The sequence below is a fragment of the Phascolarctos cinereus genome, unplaced genomic scaffold, assembly GCF_003287225.1.
Source record: "Phascolarctos cinereus isolate Bilbo 61053 unplaced genomic scaffold, phaCin_HiC Scaffold_5;HRSCAF=322, whole genome shotgun sequence".
NCBI lineage: Eukaryota > Metazoa > Chordata > Mammalia > Diprotodontia > Phascolarctidae > Phascolarctos > Phascolarctos cinereus.
The window spans coordinates 255,878,149-255,892,983 of NW_027555958.1; the positions used below are offsets into that span (position 1 = coordinate 255,878,149).

The 14,835-nt window shown below is 38.4% G+C and overlaps 1 long non-coding RNA gene across 1 annotated transcript in view; it reads left to right on the top strand.

The window, feature by feature from the left end:
• The window catches only part of LOC110194456 (uncharacterized), a 92,326-nt gene that overhangs the window by 13,902 nt on the left and 63,589 nt on the right, over positions 1–14,835 (top strand). Inside the window, exon 2 of the long non-coding RNA XR_002320705.2 lies at positions 12,687–12,827. This is a non-coding gene — a long non-coding RNA (uncharacterized LOC110194456). The remainder of the gene's footprint in view (positions 1–12,686; positions 12,828–14,835) is intronic.

Consider the following 14,835-nt stretch of genomic DNA (forward strand, 5'->3'; position numbering starts at 1 on the left):
AGTATTTTGTTCTATGTCTCTCTAAGACAGTTATCCTGTTTCGTGGCTCCAAAAACCTGTAGCATGCACAGCAGCCATAACCCAGTAAAACTGTCTCAGCAGACAGGCTATACCAGATTGAGGGTAACTGACTGGCCTCAAAATTGTCACTGAGTTAGGGGGATGTCTACTCCAAGCATGTGAAGACTTTCCCTAATGGAATGGGTGAATGAGAACAATGTGAACCAATGGCCATGAAGGCAGCTGAAGCCAATGCTGTGGCATGCTTAGAGCTGGGTCAGCCGTCCACTGTATCCTGGGCCATCGCTAGTCGTCTTGACTTTTGTCCTGCCACTGGACTTTGATGACTCAGGAAGACAAAGTGAGACTGACAACTTTGTGCAACTCTGCCTCACTTAAATTCAATTCATGAACAAGCAAAGACATCATCTGTGATGTCATTGGTCCTCTTTGAAAATGAAGGGCAAGCAGGGGTGGAGCCAAGATGGCGGAGTGAAAGCAGCAACTTGCTTGAGCTCTCCCCCAAACCCTTCCAAATACCTATAAAAATGGCTCTAAACAAATTCTAAGGCAGCTTAACCCACAAAAAGACAGAGTGAAACAAATTTCCAGCCCAAGACAACCTGGATGATTGATCAGAAAGGTGTATCGCGCCGGGCTGGGAGCTCAGTGGGCATGGGCGTATAGGCTGCAGCAAACCTGGAGCAGGCCTCAGAGGACTGAATCGTGGGCAGCTGTGGCAGTTTCCAGACTCCTTAATCCACAAATGCAAAAGACAACTTAGAAGGTCAGTGGGAAAAGTCTGTTTCTGCAGTGCTGAGAGAGGAAGGCAGGGTCTCAGCTCCATTCCCCAAGAGCGTGGCCCTGGGGTGGGCAGCTACACCCTGAGCTTCCAGCCGACAGACTAAGAGGGAATCGAGTGGCTGATCAGAGGGGGACTGCAGGGATCTCTCTGCTGGTGCTGAGGCAGGAATCTCTTGCTTTGCCCATGCTTGGATCTGGGTCACAGTTCTGGATGGGGGTCCTGGGGTGAGGAGGAGTGCTGGCATGGTGGAGCTTGTAGTGGCTGTGAACAGGAAACCTTCCTCACAGTTCCAGGGCAGAAAGGAGTGCTTGTGGTCACTAATAGACCACAGAACAGGCCAGGAAAGGAATAAACACCTCGCCCCTTATCATACCACCTTGCAAGAACTGAAAATTTACGAGTCCCTATAAGTATCTCTGAAAACAGCTATATAAACTCCTGAAGCTTGGGACAGTACATTCTCCACATTAGAAGCAGACTCTTACCTTAACAAAGAGTTTAAAACTCAAGTAATTGGCCAGGATCATGAGCAAGCAGTACAAAAAGAGTCAAACTACATTATCTTACTTTGGTGACAAAGAAGATCAAAATATACAACCAGAAGAAGACAACAAAGTCAGAGCTCCTACATCCAAAGCCTCCAAGAAAAATATGAATCAGTCCCAGGCCTTGGAAGAGCTCAAAAGGGATTTTGAGAAGCAAGTAAGAGAAGTAGAGGAAAAACTGGGAAGAGAAATGAGAGTGATGCAAGAAAATCATGAAAAACAAGTCAACAGCTTGCTAAAGGAGACCCAAAAAATACTGAAGAAAATAACACCTTAAAAAATGGCCTAACCCAAATGGCAAAAGAGGTCCAAAAAGCCAATGAGGAGAAGAATGCCCTAAAAAGAAAAACTGGCCAAATGGAAAAGGAAGTCCAAAAGATTACTGAAGAAAATACTTTCTTAAAAATTAGAATAGAGCAATTGGAGGCTAGTGACTTTATGAGAAATCAAGACACTGTAAAACAAATCCAAAAGAATAAAAAAATAGAAGACAATGTGAATTATCTCATTGGAAAAACAACTGACCTGGAAAATAGATCCAGGAGAGAGAATTTTAAAATTATTGGACTATGTGAAAGCCATGATCAAAAAAGGAGCCTAGACATCATCTTTCAAGAAATTATCAAGGAAAACTGTCCCGATATAGTAGAACCAGAGGGCAAAATAGAAATTGAAAGAATCCACTGATCTCCTCCTGAGAGAGATCCCCAAAGGAAAACTCCTAGGAATATTGCAGCCAAATTCCAGAGTTCCCAGGTCAAGGAGAAAATATTACAAGCTGCCAGAAAGAAACAATTCAAGTACTATGGAAACACAATCAGGATAACACAAGATTTAGCAGCTTCTACGTTAAAGGACCGCAGGGCATGGAATATAATATTCAGGAGGGCAAAGGAGATAGGATTACAACCAAGAATCACCTACCCAGCAAAACTGAGTATAATCCTTCAGGGGGAAAAATGGTCATTCAGTGAAATAGAGGACTTTCAAGCATTCTTGATGAAAAGAGCTGAATAGAAAATTTGACTTTCAAATACAAGACTCAAGTGGAACATGAAGAGGTAAACAGGAAAGAGAAATCATAAGAGACTTATTAAGGTTGAACTGTTTACATTCCTGCATGGAAAGATGATATTTATAACTCATGAGACCTTTGTCAGTATTAGGGTAGTTGGAGGAAAAAAATTATATGTATAGATAGATAGATAGATAGATAGATAGAGGGCACAGGGCGAGTTGAAGATTAAGGGGTCATATCCGGAGAATAAAATTAAGGGATGAGAGAGGATTATATTTGGAGAAAATGAAAGGGAGAGGTAGAATGGGGTAAATTATCTCACAAAAAAAAAAACAGAAAAGAAAATGCTCTTACAGTGGAGGGAAATGGGGGAAGGTGAGAGGGAATGAGTGAATCTTATTCTCATAGGATTTGGCTTAAGGAGGGAATAACATACACATTCAATTGGGTATAGAAATCTGTCTTAACCTACAGGAAAATAGGGGGGAAGGGGACAAGAGAGCAGGGGGATGATAGGGAGGAGGGCAGATTGGGAAAGGGGGTAATCAGAAGTAAATACTTCTGAAGAGGGACAGGGTCAAAAGAAAGAATAGAATAAATGGGAGGGCAGGATAGGATTAAGGGAAATAGAGTTACTTTTTCACAACATGGAAGTGTTTTGCATAACTGCACATGTGTAACCTGTATTGAGTTGCTTGCCTTTTCAATGAGGGTGGGTGGGAAGGGAGGAAGGGAGAAGATTTGAAACCTAAAGTTTTAAAAACATATGTTTAAAAAAATGTTTTCACATGCTACTGGGAAATAAGAAATACAGGAAATGGGGTACAGATGTCTGTCCTGCCCTACAGGAAAATAGAAGGGGAAGGGGATAAGAGAAGGGGGAAGAGATAGAAGAGAGGGCAGACTGGGGGAAGGGATATTCAGAATGCATGCCATCTTGGGGTGGGGGGAGGGGTGAGATGGGGTGAAAATTTGGAACTCAAAATCTTGTGGAGGTAAATATTGAAAACTGAAAATAAATAAATTTAAATATAGAAAAAAAAGGAAAATGAAGGGCAAGCAATAATATCCTGTCTTGTGTTGTATTAGAGTTATCTGTGGTTTCTTATTCCTCTACTTAACTAAATTTTTTAATCTATTTAGCATTTAGTATGGCGTCCTGTACATAGAAGATGCACATGTTTGTTGAAGCAAATGTTTATTGAACACATAGAAATGTGTATGTATAGGAACACTCAAGCCCATATCTCAAATAAGACTTTAATAGAAATGAATATATAGAATGCCTACTTAACCCCCAAAAAGCAAAGGTATGAAGCCTTCTCTGACACATACTTCCCTCCCTGATATACCCAGTCAGTAATGACTCTTTCATCTCAGGAATTCAAATAGTATTTTATATTTCTTAGTCACTTATTTATTATTTTGTATTCTAGTTATTTATATCCTATACTAAAGTCCTCCTTGGATGCTTCATCATGGTGTGCAAGTGCCCTTGAGATCTCAAAAATTGTGCCAACAGAATGCAAGTTTTGGCAGGTCCCACTGGGCTGGAAAAAATTTTGAGTACAGGAGCAGAGAGAACTGTTTGATGAGTAGCCTAGCAAAATTCAGAAAGGCTGGCTACCAAAAGATGGGTTACTAAGTTACAATTTTTTTTTTACCACATCAGCTCATGAAATCATCTACTAAATATGAATTGGTTGTGATCTGAATCAATGGAAGGAGAACTCACACAAATGAAATCAGATCTTTTTGAAATATCTATATATGGGTTGCATCTCCCTACAAAAGTGATTAATAAGCTAAAGTCTGATTATTTTGTCTAATACTTAGTAATAGATGACACATCTTCAGAGCTTTAAGGTTTATGATGTATTTTACATGCATTATCTCATTTAATCTTCAAAAAAGCATATGAGGTAGGTACTATCATCTTATAGAGAAGGATACCTCTTAATTAGAGAAGCTAAATCATTTGCCCACAGTTCCACGACTAGAATTCAAAGTCACGTTTGTCTTGACTCTAAATCTATTACTCTCTCCACTTAATAACACATTGCCTTTTAAGGGGAATGTCCATCTAGATTCTAAATTTCCCTGTGTCCAACAAAGTACCATTCAGAAAGTTTGCATTACGTTCTTCAGTCTGATTCTGTGTTCCTTTTGACTTCCTTGAAATATGATAAATGCTTTAGTCACTTCCTTCAAGTAATCACAAATTGCTTTCTAGAATGGTTAGACCAAGTCATAGATCCATAGTGTATTAGTATATCTGGCTTTTCAAACCCTCCACTGTTTTCATTTTTCTGTCTTTGCCTTTTCATCTTCCATCTTTGCTGGTTATAAAGTGAAACACAGAGTTGTTTTGATTTGCAGATTTTTATTACTAGTGTTTTACAGCAATCTCTCACGTGGTTATTAATAATTTAAAATTCTTTGAGAATTATTTATTCATGTCCTTTGATTACTCATATCCCCTGGGCAATGGCTCCTTATCTAATATATTCTATGCAATCACTTTAATACAAACCTGGCTCTTTGTAAATGATACCATAGCCCATGCTACCCTTTCATGGGTAAGTTTACTTTCTCCAAACTTCCCTAAACTAAATGAGAGGAGGAGCAGGGTTAGCCCTCTTTTTGCTTCCCAGTACCAATCCTAAATCACTAGCCTACCGCCCCCATCACTTCTACCTCGTATAATCCTTTTACTTTGTTCAAGATGAAGGTCAAGCACCACCTTTTATTCTAAGGGCTCTTAAGCATTTTGTGTGTCACAGACTCCTTTAGCAGTTAGATGAAGTCCACAGACCCTTTCTCAGAATAATGTTATTTTAAAAATTCATAATGGAAGGAAATGTTAAATTTCAGTTAGAGATTAGTGAAAATAAACATGTAGTGTTCTTCTCAACCAAGTTCACAGACTCCCAGAAATCCATCCCATGGATCCCATCCCTGTAACCCTCCAGGTTAAGAACCTCTATTCTACAGTAAACTTTTCCTGATCTTAACTTCTAGAAGTTCTTTTCATTCAAGGCATGTTACCTGTTCATACTACCCTCCACAGTCTTCTGCCACTGACCCAGTGACCCCCGTTTCTACCTTCCTAAACTACTTCAACATAGTGATCACATTTTCCTACTCTATCCTAATTCCTCCAGTCATGGAATGAAAGTGCTTTGGATACTGGATCTTCAGGAGGCAAAAAAGGGAGAGGTCCTAAGAGGTGGCCATCTAGAAAGCAGTCAGATGACAAGGACAGGAAAGATATAGCTTAATTGGGCTAGGCACTTTCCTCTGGTATCTTTAAAATGTTGGACAAATAATTGTTTCAAAGTCCTTCTGAGAGTTTGGGAAAGAGAGGCCCACAGTGGGGAGAAAGGTCAAGGAGAAGTTACCTGCCATAAGTTTTCTTAACTATTCATCTTGGCATATTACTGTTCCAATACTGATGCACTCATACTTCTTTTCAGAGTCATACAAAAAAGCACCCTTCTTTCTCAAGCTAACCCATACATCTCTATTGTGGTTCCTAATGTAAGAGCTTAGGATTATAAATATAGAATTAGAATGGACCTCAGAAGTCATCTAGCCCTTATTTTACAGGTAAGGAAACTGAGGCTCAGAAAAGTTAAGTGGTTTGCACATGGTAACCTAGGTAGTACTGTGTTTTACCACATAATCATCACTACCGCATAATTGCTGCACCCTTTTTTTCAGTCCAACAATTGCTTTATAATATTTCATTGCATAATTGTTGCATGGTATAGTTTTGTTCATTATGCCACTTAAAAAGTAAACAGAGAAGCAACGTATTCACTAGTGGCATATGAATATACATTTATCTCTCATGCATTTCAAGTCGCCAGCCTAGAATTTCTCAGTGCACACACACTGTCAGCATATTTCCAAAAGCCAACTTGCATGGTTTATTTTAGAGTGCTGCAGTACTAATGGTATTGTCACTCAATCCAATAAAGAGCTGTAGGTGCAAGAGGAGAGGGTGAGCTGGCAAAGCTGCCATGAGTAAGTCCCGTAATATGGTAAGACTCACAGCCCTATTAGCCTGATTCCAATTTAGCATCTGAAAACAGAGCATTATGTTCATTAAGACTTATCCCTCTCCTTGACCATGTAAATATTATTCCTCCCTTGCTCTTCCCCAAGTGTCATTCAGTCAACTCTTCCAGATGTCCCTTCAAAGTTGCTACTGACCTTTACTATACCTCCATTTACATGCATCAGCAGACCTGCACTAGCTAAACTGTACAGTTCATCTGTTGATGATACATTAACATGCAAAGCATTTCTTTCTTATTATGGATAAATATAAAAACTATTCTATGGGCTTCAAGCTGAAAGTGATTGTGTTCACTGAACAGCATAGAAACAGAGCTGTGGAAAGACAGTTTTCAATGAGTGAAAAGTTGATGCAAGACTGGCAGAAACTAAAAGAATTAATACTGGCACATTTTAAAAAGCTTCACATAATGGTTGTACCCCATATTTTTCCAAAAAATCATGAAATCTACAATGATTATACAATGAAATACTTAAGTGGCAAAGCCAGGATCTGAACTGAAGTCCTGTGATTGCAAGTTAGTTAACTTTCCACTGCTATTTGTTCATTCAATAGGCATACATTAGGAATTAAATAAATAAATAAAGCTAGGTGTTTGATTCCAAAATGACACCTTTCCCCTATGATATCCTTAATTTCTATATTTCAGGACATTCTTCTTCATTTGAACATGAGCAAGTCTTGACATTTGTATGTGCAAATGAATTTATCTCCTTGTTTTGTTGGCCAAGGGGTTAAACTAATGAGGTAGGTCAGATTCAAGGACAAAAAAAGCTGATAATGTACCTGGTGACTTGAGGAAAGTAACCAGAGCCATTCATCTCTTCCTTCACTAACCCTTGCTTTGTAGGGATGGTTGGACTAGAGAAGAGAGAAAGAAAAAGAGAATAATGAATTATAGCTACTGCTGAAAGATAAAGAGAAGCAGGAGCTATCTGTGAACTTGAGGATGAAGGGCACCTAAATAAAATGAGGACAGGATGTTCTGCTGATGCATGTAAATGAAGGTATTGTAAGGGTCAATAACAACTATGAAGGAACATCTAGTAGAGTTGAGTGAATGACACTTGGGGAAGAGCAAGGCAGGAATAATATTTACATGGTCAAGAAGAAGGATAAGTCTTTATGAATATAATGCTCTATTTTCAGATGCTAAATTGGAATCAGGCTAATAGGGCTGTGAGCTAATTTCCATTGCTGGAACTATGTAGAGTCAATAAATACATAAATGTGTTTAATGTGTCTGCCTTACTCTGTGAGCTAGCTCTCTGCAAGATAGGGATAAGAAAGGAGATAAGAGAAGGGAGAGTTCAAGAGTTTGAGGAACAGAGGCCTACAATGGGGGAAAAGTTCCAAGAGCAACAGCTTTTACGGCTCAACTCTTCATGTGTTGACTCTACAATCCCACTACTCATTTCTTTCTTGCCCTGAGTAATTTGGCATAGTAATAGCTAGCATTTATATAACACTTTGAAGGTTTGCAAAGAAAGTACTTTACAAATATTAACTCATTAATTAGCAACTTTGGGAGTTGGGTGCTATTATTAATCTCCATTTTACAGATAAGGAAACTCAGGCAGACAGAGGTTGGTGATTTGCCCAGGGTCATACAGCTAGTAAGTGTCTGAAGTCACATTTGAATTCTGGTCTTCCTGATTCCATGCCTAGACTGTGTCATTTAACTTCTAATATTAGTAAAATTACTTTCTTATGTAGACCCCTCCCCAAACCATTTTGAACCCCAACACCCGAGAAAGCCTTAAAACCTGGACTGGCCAAATCAGGAGAGACATTTTGGCCCATGCTGGGCTTAATTTACCATATTGCTTTGTGTGCTCTGGGCACGCTTTTCTTTGATTTCTGAGTGAATTCAAAATGCTCCTTCCTGTGTTAGTAACTACAGGACCAGACGAAGCTGACCAGCATTCTCCTGTTTATGGCCACCAAGGACAGGATGCCTGGGAATGGACACTGTCTTGAATAGTGGGACTTTTCTTATCTTAGTGTTTTATGGACATATACTATGTTATGTCATGTTAATGGTAAAAGAAACACAGATATCCTGGATATATATTTTCAATTGACACTTTAACACTTCTCCTATCATATTGTATTTATAATCTATTCACTTAAGAAATTCCTTTCTCATATCATGGTTAAACATTTGGAGACCACAATTTTGGCTGATGTAGGCATCCTGAGCCAGGAAGGGAAGGAGGAGTGGGAGAGAACTGTTCTGCACATGTGAAAATCCACTTTGTGTATCTTTGGGTTCATTTATATGATGAGCTCCCGTGCGTATCTCTATATACATGTTCCACAAGCTTTTAGAGAAATAAACACTCATATTCAGACTAATTTTGTTGTCTTTCTAAAAATGAACTCAGTAATGGTTGACATTTATAATTATTCATTGTTGCCAACTGCTACTGCTGATACTTATCAGCAATTTGTATATTACTTTCAGTATTAGAAAGTTGCCTGAAAACACTGAGAGATTAAGTGACTTGTCCACAGCCACACAGCTAGTAGTGGTAAGAAGCAGGAATTCATCCCACCTCTTCTTGACTGTAAGGGTGGCTATACTACTACACCATACTGCCTCTCACTTTACTCCTACAGGTGCTTAATAAATGTTTGCTGAATTGAATGGGATATAATATAGGCTCTTTAATATGGAATTCAAGGCTTTCCAATATTCTGTCCTTCACTAACAACATACCACTGCTACTGTTACTACTAGCTAGCATATATATAGAACTTTAAGGTTTGCAAAGTACTTTACAAATATTATCTTATTTTATCCTCACAACAACCCTGGAAGGTACTTTTATTCTCCTCTTTTTATAGATGAGAAAACTGAGGGAGGTTAAGATTACCCAGGGGTTTGTCCAGAGTCACACAGCTATTAAGTGTTGGGATTGGAATTTAGGTGTTCTTGACTCCCCAGTTAGCACTAAATCCATGAAGCCACCTGATTGCCTCAAATACTACACATTAACTGCTCCAGTCAGCCTTGTCTTTTCACTATCCTATTCCCCCCACACAAAACTTTCCCTCCCTTGGCAATTCTCTTTCCCTCACTTCTTTTTAAATCCCAACCATACTGTAGAATACAGCTCAGATTCTACATCCTGTATGAAGCCTTCCCTAACCATAATTGGATATACAGTGTCTTTCCCTTCTTTAACTTCTTGTACTTATTACTGGTACTATTCATATACATGATATGTGTTCATGCACTTTCTTATGTCATTATGTAAGCATTTCTTGTAAGTTTGTAACTTGTTTCCCCAATAAGATAAACTCTCAGAGCATCCTCCAATAATAATACTCTATATTCCAATTTGTCTGTATCCAAGATAGTGTTCTATACAATACTAAGGATATACACCCAGCACCTAGCACAGTACATAGGCACTCAGTAGATGCTTAATAAATAAATACTGTCCTAATGAACAAAAGAGGTAGGTGCAGAGGAGTACAATAGGCAGGTAGGGATCAAATATTGTGAAGTATACCAGGATAAGCTTAGTCTTTCTAGGGAAGAGGTCTTTGACAAAAATATAGTTGGATGATGAAACTACAGAACATAGGGAAAAAAACATACCCATACTTTGAGAACCAAGATGACATTTCAGGAAAGAAAGAGTGAACCCCAACTCATCTTGAACCTGGCTTTCTGAGGCAAAGCAGTCACTCCCCCCTCCTCCTCTGTACTCTTCTCTTGAGGAAAAGCAGAATTCTGAAAAGGAAGACCTGGGAGGTAAATCTGACTTCATAGATATCATTGACATTGGGTAGTGTGAGACCTATAATTACAACATGATTATGGATGAATATATCTTATTCAAAGGAAACAGGAAAGATAAAAGGAGGAAAGGACAGAATTGTATGTTAAGAAAATACATTCATTTGAGGAAATGTAGCTACCAGAGCGAGAACCATGGTGGATGGCATGTGGGTGAAGATGAATGAAGGGAAGTGTCATAGAATCATAAAGCTAGAGCTAGCAGAGGGCAGGCAGGCAGTCAATAAACATTGATTAAGCACCTCTTCCTAAAACAATTCAAATGGATTGTCAAATTCTGAAGATCACCTATCTGAAGATAAGGTACTGGACACTAAGGTCCTTTCTTGAGCTAAACTGCCAAGCATTCAACCTCTATTGCAGAGAGTGCAACTTTGATAGGCTGGCCAGGTTGTTCAAATGCCAAACATACATTTGCCTAAAAGATTACTTTATGGAGAACACATGCAAGGCAGGTGTTCACATGGTAGTGAGAAAAAGCAATACAAGGACACTCTAAAGGTCTCTCTGAAGAACTTTGGAATCAATTTTGTGACAGGAGACATTGGCATAGGACCACTCAGCATGACATGCCTGCATCAAAGAAGGTGATGTGCTCTATGAGGAAAGTAGAATTTTAGTAGCTCAAAAGAAGTGTGAGATGCTCAAATTTAGAAACATTTCCATTCCAATTGTTCATATAACTATTTGTGCCCAACCAACCTGTGGTAGAGCCTGCCAAGCTCATATTGCTCTGATCAGTCACAGGTGGACATACTGTACCTTGACTCCACATCACTATTGATGTCATTTTAGTCCTCTTTGAGAATGAGGGACAACAATCAACCATTAAGCTCCTACTATCTGCTAGGCATTATGCTGAGTACTGGGGATACAAAAAGAAGCAAAAAACCATCTTTGCCCTCAAAAAGCTCTCTAAGAGGACACCTAATTGAACCCCTTCATTTTACATATGAGGAAACTGAGGCCTAAGAAGGTTAAGTAATTACTGTGATCTGAATAACACAGACAGCAAGCATCAGAGGTGGGATTTGAAACCACAGCTTATAACTCCAAAGGCAGTGCTTCTTTTACTAATCCATGTAACAAGTAACTTTGTTACTGGATTATATGCTACAGACCATGAGATAAGAAAAAGGATGACTGGGATGAGGAATTTGAGAAACAAATCACAAAGTCTGGCATAGATGCACAATATAAAATTAATGTAGGACTTTAATGATCCAGATACCTGTAGAGTAATTTCTTGATTTATTGTAATAATAACTGTATCCTTCAAAAGGCGGTGGAAACAAAAAGGGAAAATTCTATTCTCAATCTGATTCTTACTAACAAGGAGGAACTATGCTGAGGTGAAAATGATGAGAAGCTTGGGAGGAAGTGAACCCTATACATCTTAGATTTTGTAAATGAGAAGAGAGACAGGCACAGTCAGAAAAACACCCTAGCTTTGGGAAGAGCAGATTTATAGAATTCAAAGGAAAGACAAGCTAGGTAGGTTCACACTCTATAAGGCAAGTCAACCCAGGAGAGATATAAAACTCTCAAAAATGAAAGTATGAACCTAGAAAGACTTGTATGGTCTGATGCTGAGCGAAGTGAGCAGAACCAGAATGTTGTACACAGTAACAGTCATGTTGTGCAATGACTAATATTGATAGCCTTAACCCTTCTCACCAATATAAGGATCAAAGACATCTCCAAGGGCCTTATGATGGAAAATGCTATCCACATCCAAAGAAAGAACTATGAAGTTTGAATGCAGATTGAAGCACACTACTATTTGCTATTTTTTTCTTCTGTGGTGTTTTGTTTCCTCTTTCTGGTAGTTCCTCCTATTGGTTCTAATTCTTACTTATAATATCACTAGTGTGAAAATATGTTTAATGGAAATGTATATGTATAGCCTATATCAGATTTCATACCATCTTGGGGAGGGAGGTGGGGAGGGAGGGGGAGAAAAATTTAAAACTCAAAAGCTTATGGAAGTGATTGTTGATATATCAAAATAAATTAATTTTAATAATAAATTAAAAACAAAAAAAGGGCTAAAAAAATGAAGTTTTGAAGACACAAAAGGAAACAATTCCAATGAAGATCAAAAATAGGAATGACTAAAGAGATTGATGTGAACACACAGAGAACTCATCAATCAATTTAGATTTAATATAGACAGATTACTATTAATAGTTAGCAGATTAATCTATCCAACAAGAAAAAAAGCTAATGGAGGAAAGAGAATGAATATGGAAGCATGGCACAGTCTAGTAATCCTCCAAAAGGATATTTTAACAATATTAGAGGGGAAAAGGAGACCAATGGAGGGACAGGATTGATATTTGGTATAAATGGGACACTGACAACTGACAACAGGGATATCAAACTGCTGAATTACAACTTTGCTTTTGTTTTCTCTGTCACAGAACTTGACCTTTGCCCTGGAAAGGCCCAGAACAACAACAACAAAAAATGGTTAATGGGGAGCCAATATATAAAGGAGAGCACTAGATGTCCATGATGAATTCAAGTCACCTGGCACAGACAAACTACAACCTTAGATACTGGTATGTATGATTAAGGATGTACTGTGCCAGGCTCCATTTCCCCTGGGAGAACTGGAAAGGTATCATACAAATGAAGGGCAAATGCTGTCCTTATTTTCAAAAAGTGGAAGATAAAGAGTGAGCAAACTATAGGCCAGTGACTTCCATGCCTTACAAAATTCTTTAAAAGATCATTAGAAAGGTGGTTAGAGAACATCTATAAAAAGCAATAATTATAAAGCGACAGCTTGGCTTTATCAAGAGCAAGTTAAGCCAGACAAACCACATCTCCTTTTTTGATAGTGTCACTAAACTGTAAATCAGAGGGATATTGTGGATGTAGTCTACCCAAATTTTTAGCAAACCATTTGATAGATATCGCATGCTTTTCTTATAGAAAAGATGGAGAGAAAAAGACTAGTACAATTAGATGGTGTAATAAGTGGTTGAAAGGACTGGCTCAAAAAGTAGTTAGTTTTTTATCAACTTGAAGGGCTCCAGTGGTGTGCCTCATAGAATTAAGGTTGGCCCTGTGCTATTTAACATTTTTATCAATAATGTGGGTAAAGGTGCAGATTCATCAATTTTCCAGGTTAACATAAAGTTGGAAGACAGCTAACACACTGAATAAGAGAGTCAGGATCTAAAAAGATCTTGAAGGGGCAGCTAGGTGGTGCAGTGGATAGAGCTCCAGCCTTGGAGTCAGGAGGACCTGAATTCAAATCCAACCTCAGACATATGACATTTACTAGCTGTGTGACCCTGGGCAAGTCACTTGATCCCAATCGCCTCGCCAAAAGAAAAAAAAATAGTTACCAAAAAGATCTTGACAGGTTAGAACATGAGGGTGGACTTAATTATATTACATTTAACATGGATATGTGGAAAATCTTCTACTTGGATTCAAATATCAAGTTAACTAGTATAGGATGTACTTTGCCTGAAAAAAGATCGAGGTGGTTTAGTAGACTGCAAGCTATAATACAGGAGCAAAAAAAAAAAAAGCTAACGTGATCTGAGCCAACATTAAGAGAGGTAGTGTCCAAGAATATGGTGATAGTCTCAATGGATTCTGTCCTAGACAAATCACATCTGGAGTGACTGTAAATTACTTTAGGAGGGCAATCAGGATGCTGAAGGACCTCCATAGGAGAATCAGTTGTAGGAAAAGGGAGTAAGCCTAAAGAAGAAAAGACTCAAAAGTGATATGATAATTACCTTCAAGTTTTTGAATAGTTATCATGTTCTGTTTTGCCTGAGAGAAAAGAACCCAAAACAATAGGACTCAGCTTGATGTTAAGAAAAACTTCCTAATCATTAGAGATATCTAAAAGTAGAATGGGCTGCCTCAGGAGTTAGTAGGTTCCCCATTACTGTCTTCAAATGGAGGCTGAATTTATCAAGTATGCTGTACTAGGGATTCTTTTTCAGGAATGAGGTGGACAAGGCCACTGGTGTCCTTTAACTCTGAAATTCTGTGAAAAAAAAAAGTGAAATGAAAAGACCACTTCTGCTTTATAGCTCTCAGACTCAACTAGCCTAGAAATCCTCCTATATTAGTTGCATGTGTTAACAAATCCACCCTCCAAATATAGGGATTAGAGCACATCTAAGAATAGCTTAACTCCCTTATAAGATCAGAGAAGGTGCATGGATCATGCTGCAAGAGACCTTGGTTTTGCCTCTCCAAGTGAGTGCACAAGGAAATGCAAACCTCAGGTAACACTCTAAGAATGTGGGGACAAAGTTAGAAAATGTTACTCTCTGAAATTCCTGTTAATAAAAATCAAAATATGGATGAGAATAAACAGATGTAGAAATAGCCTATAAGAGATGGTTTAAAAATGAATTGCTAATGATGCCAAGGTCTCTCCAAATCTCTTCTCAGGGATATATAACAACATACTAAATCTCTTCCCATCAATTAAATATAACTGATTTTTTCCTAATCTGATGAGACTGACCTTCCCTTGCCAATTGTACTTTTCACCTCTGTCCGTATGCTCTTGGATTAAATCTATAGAGGTAA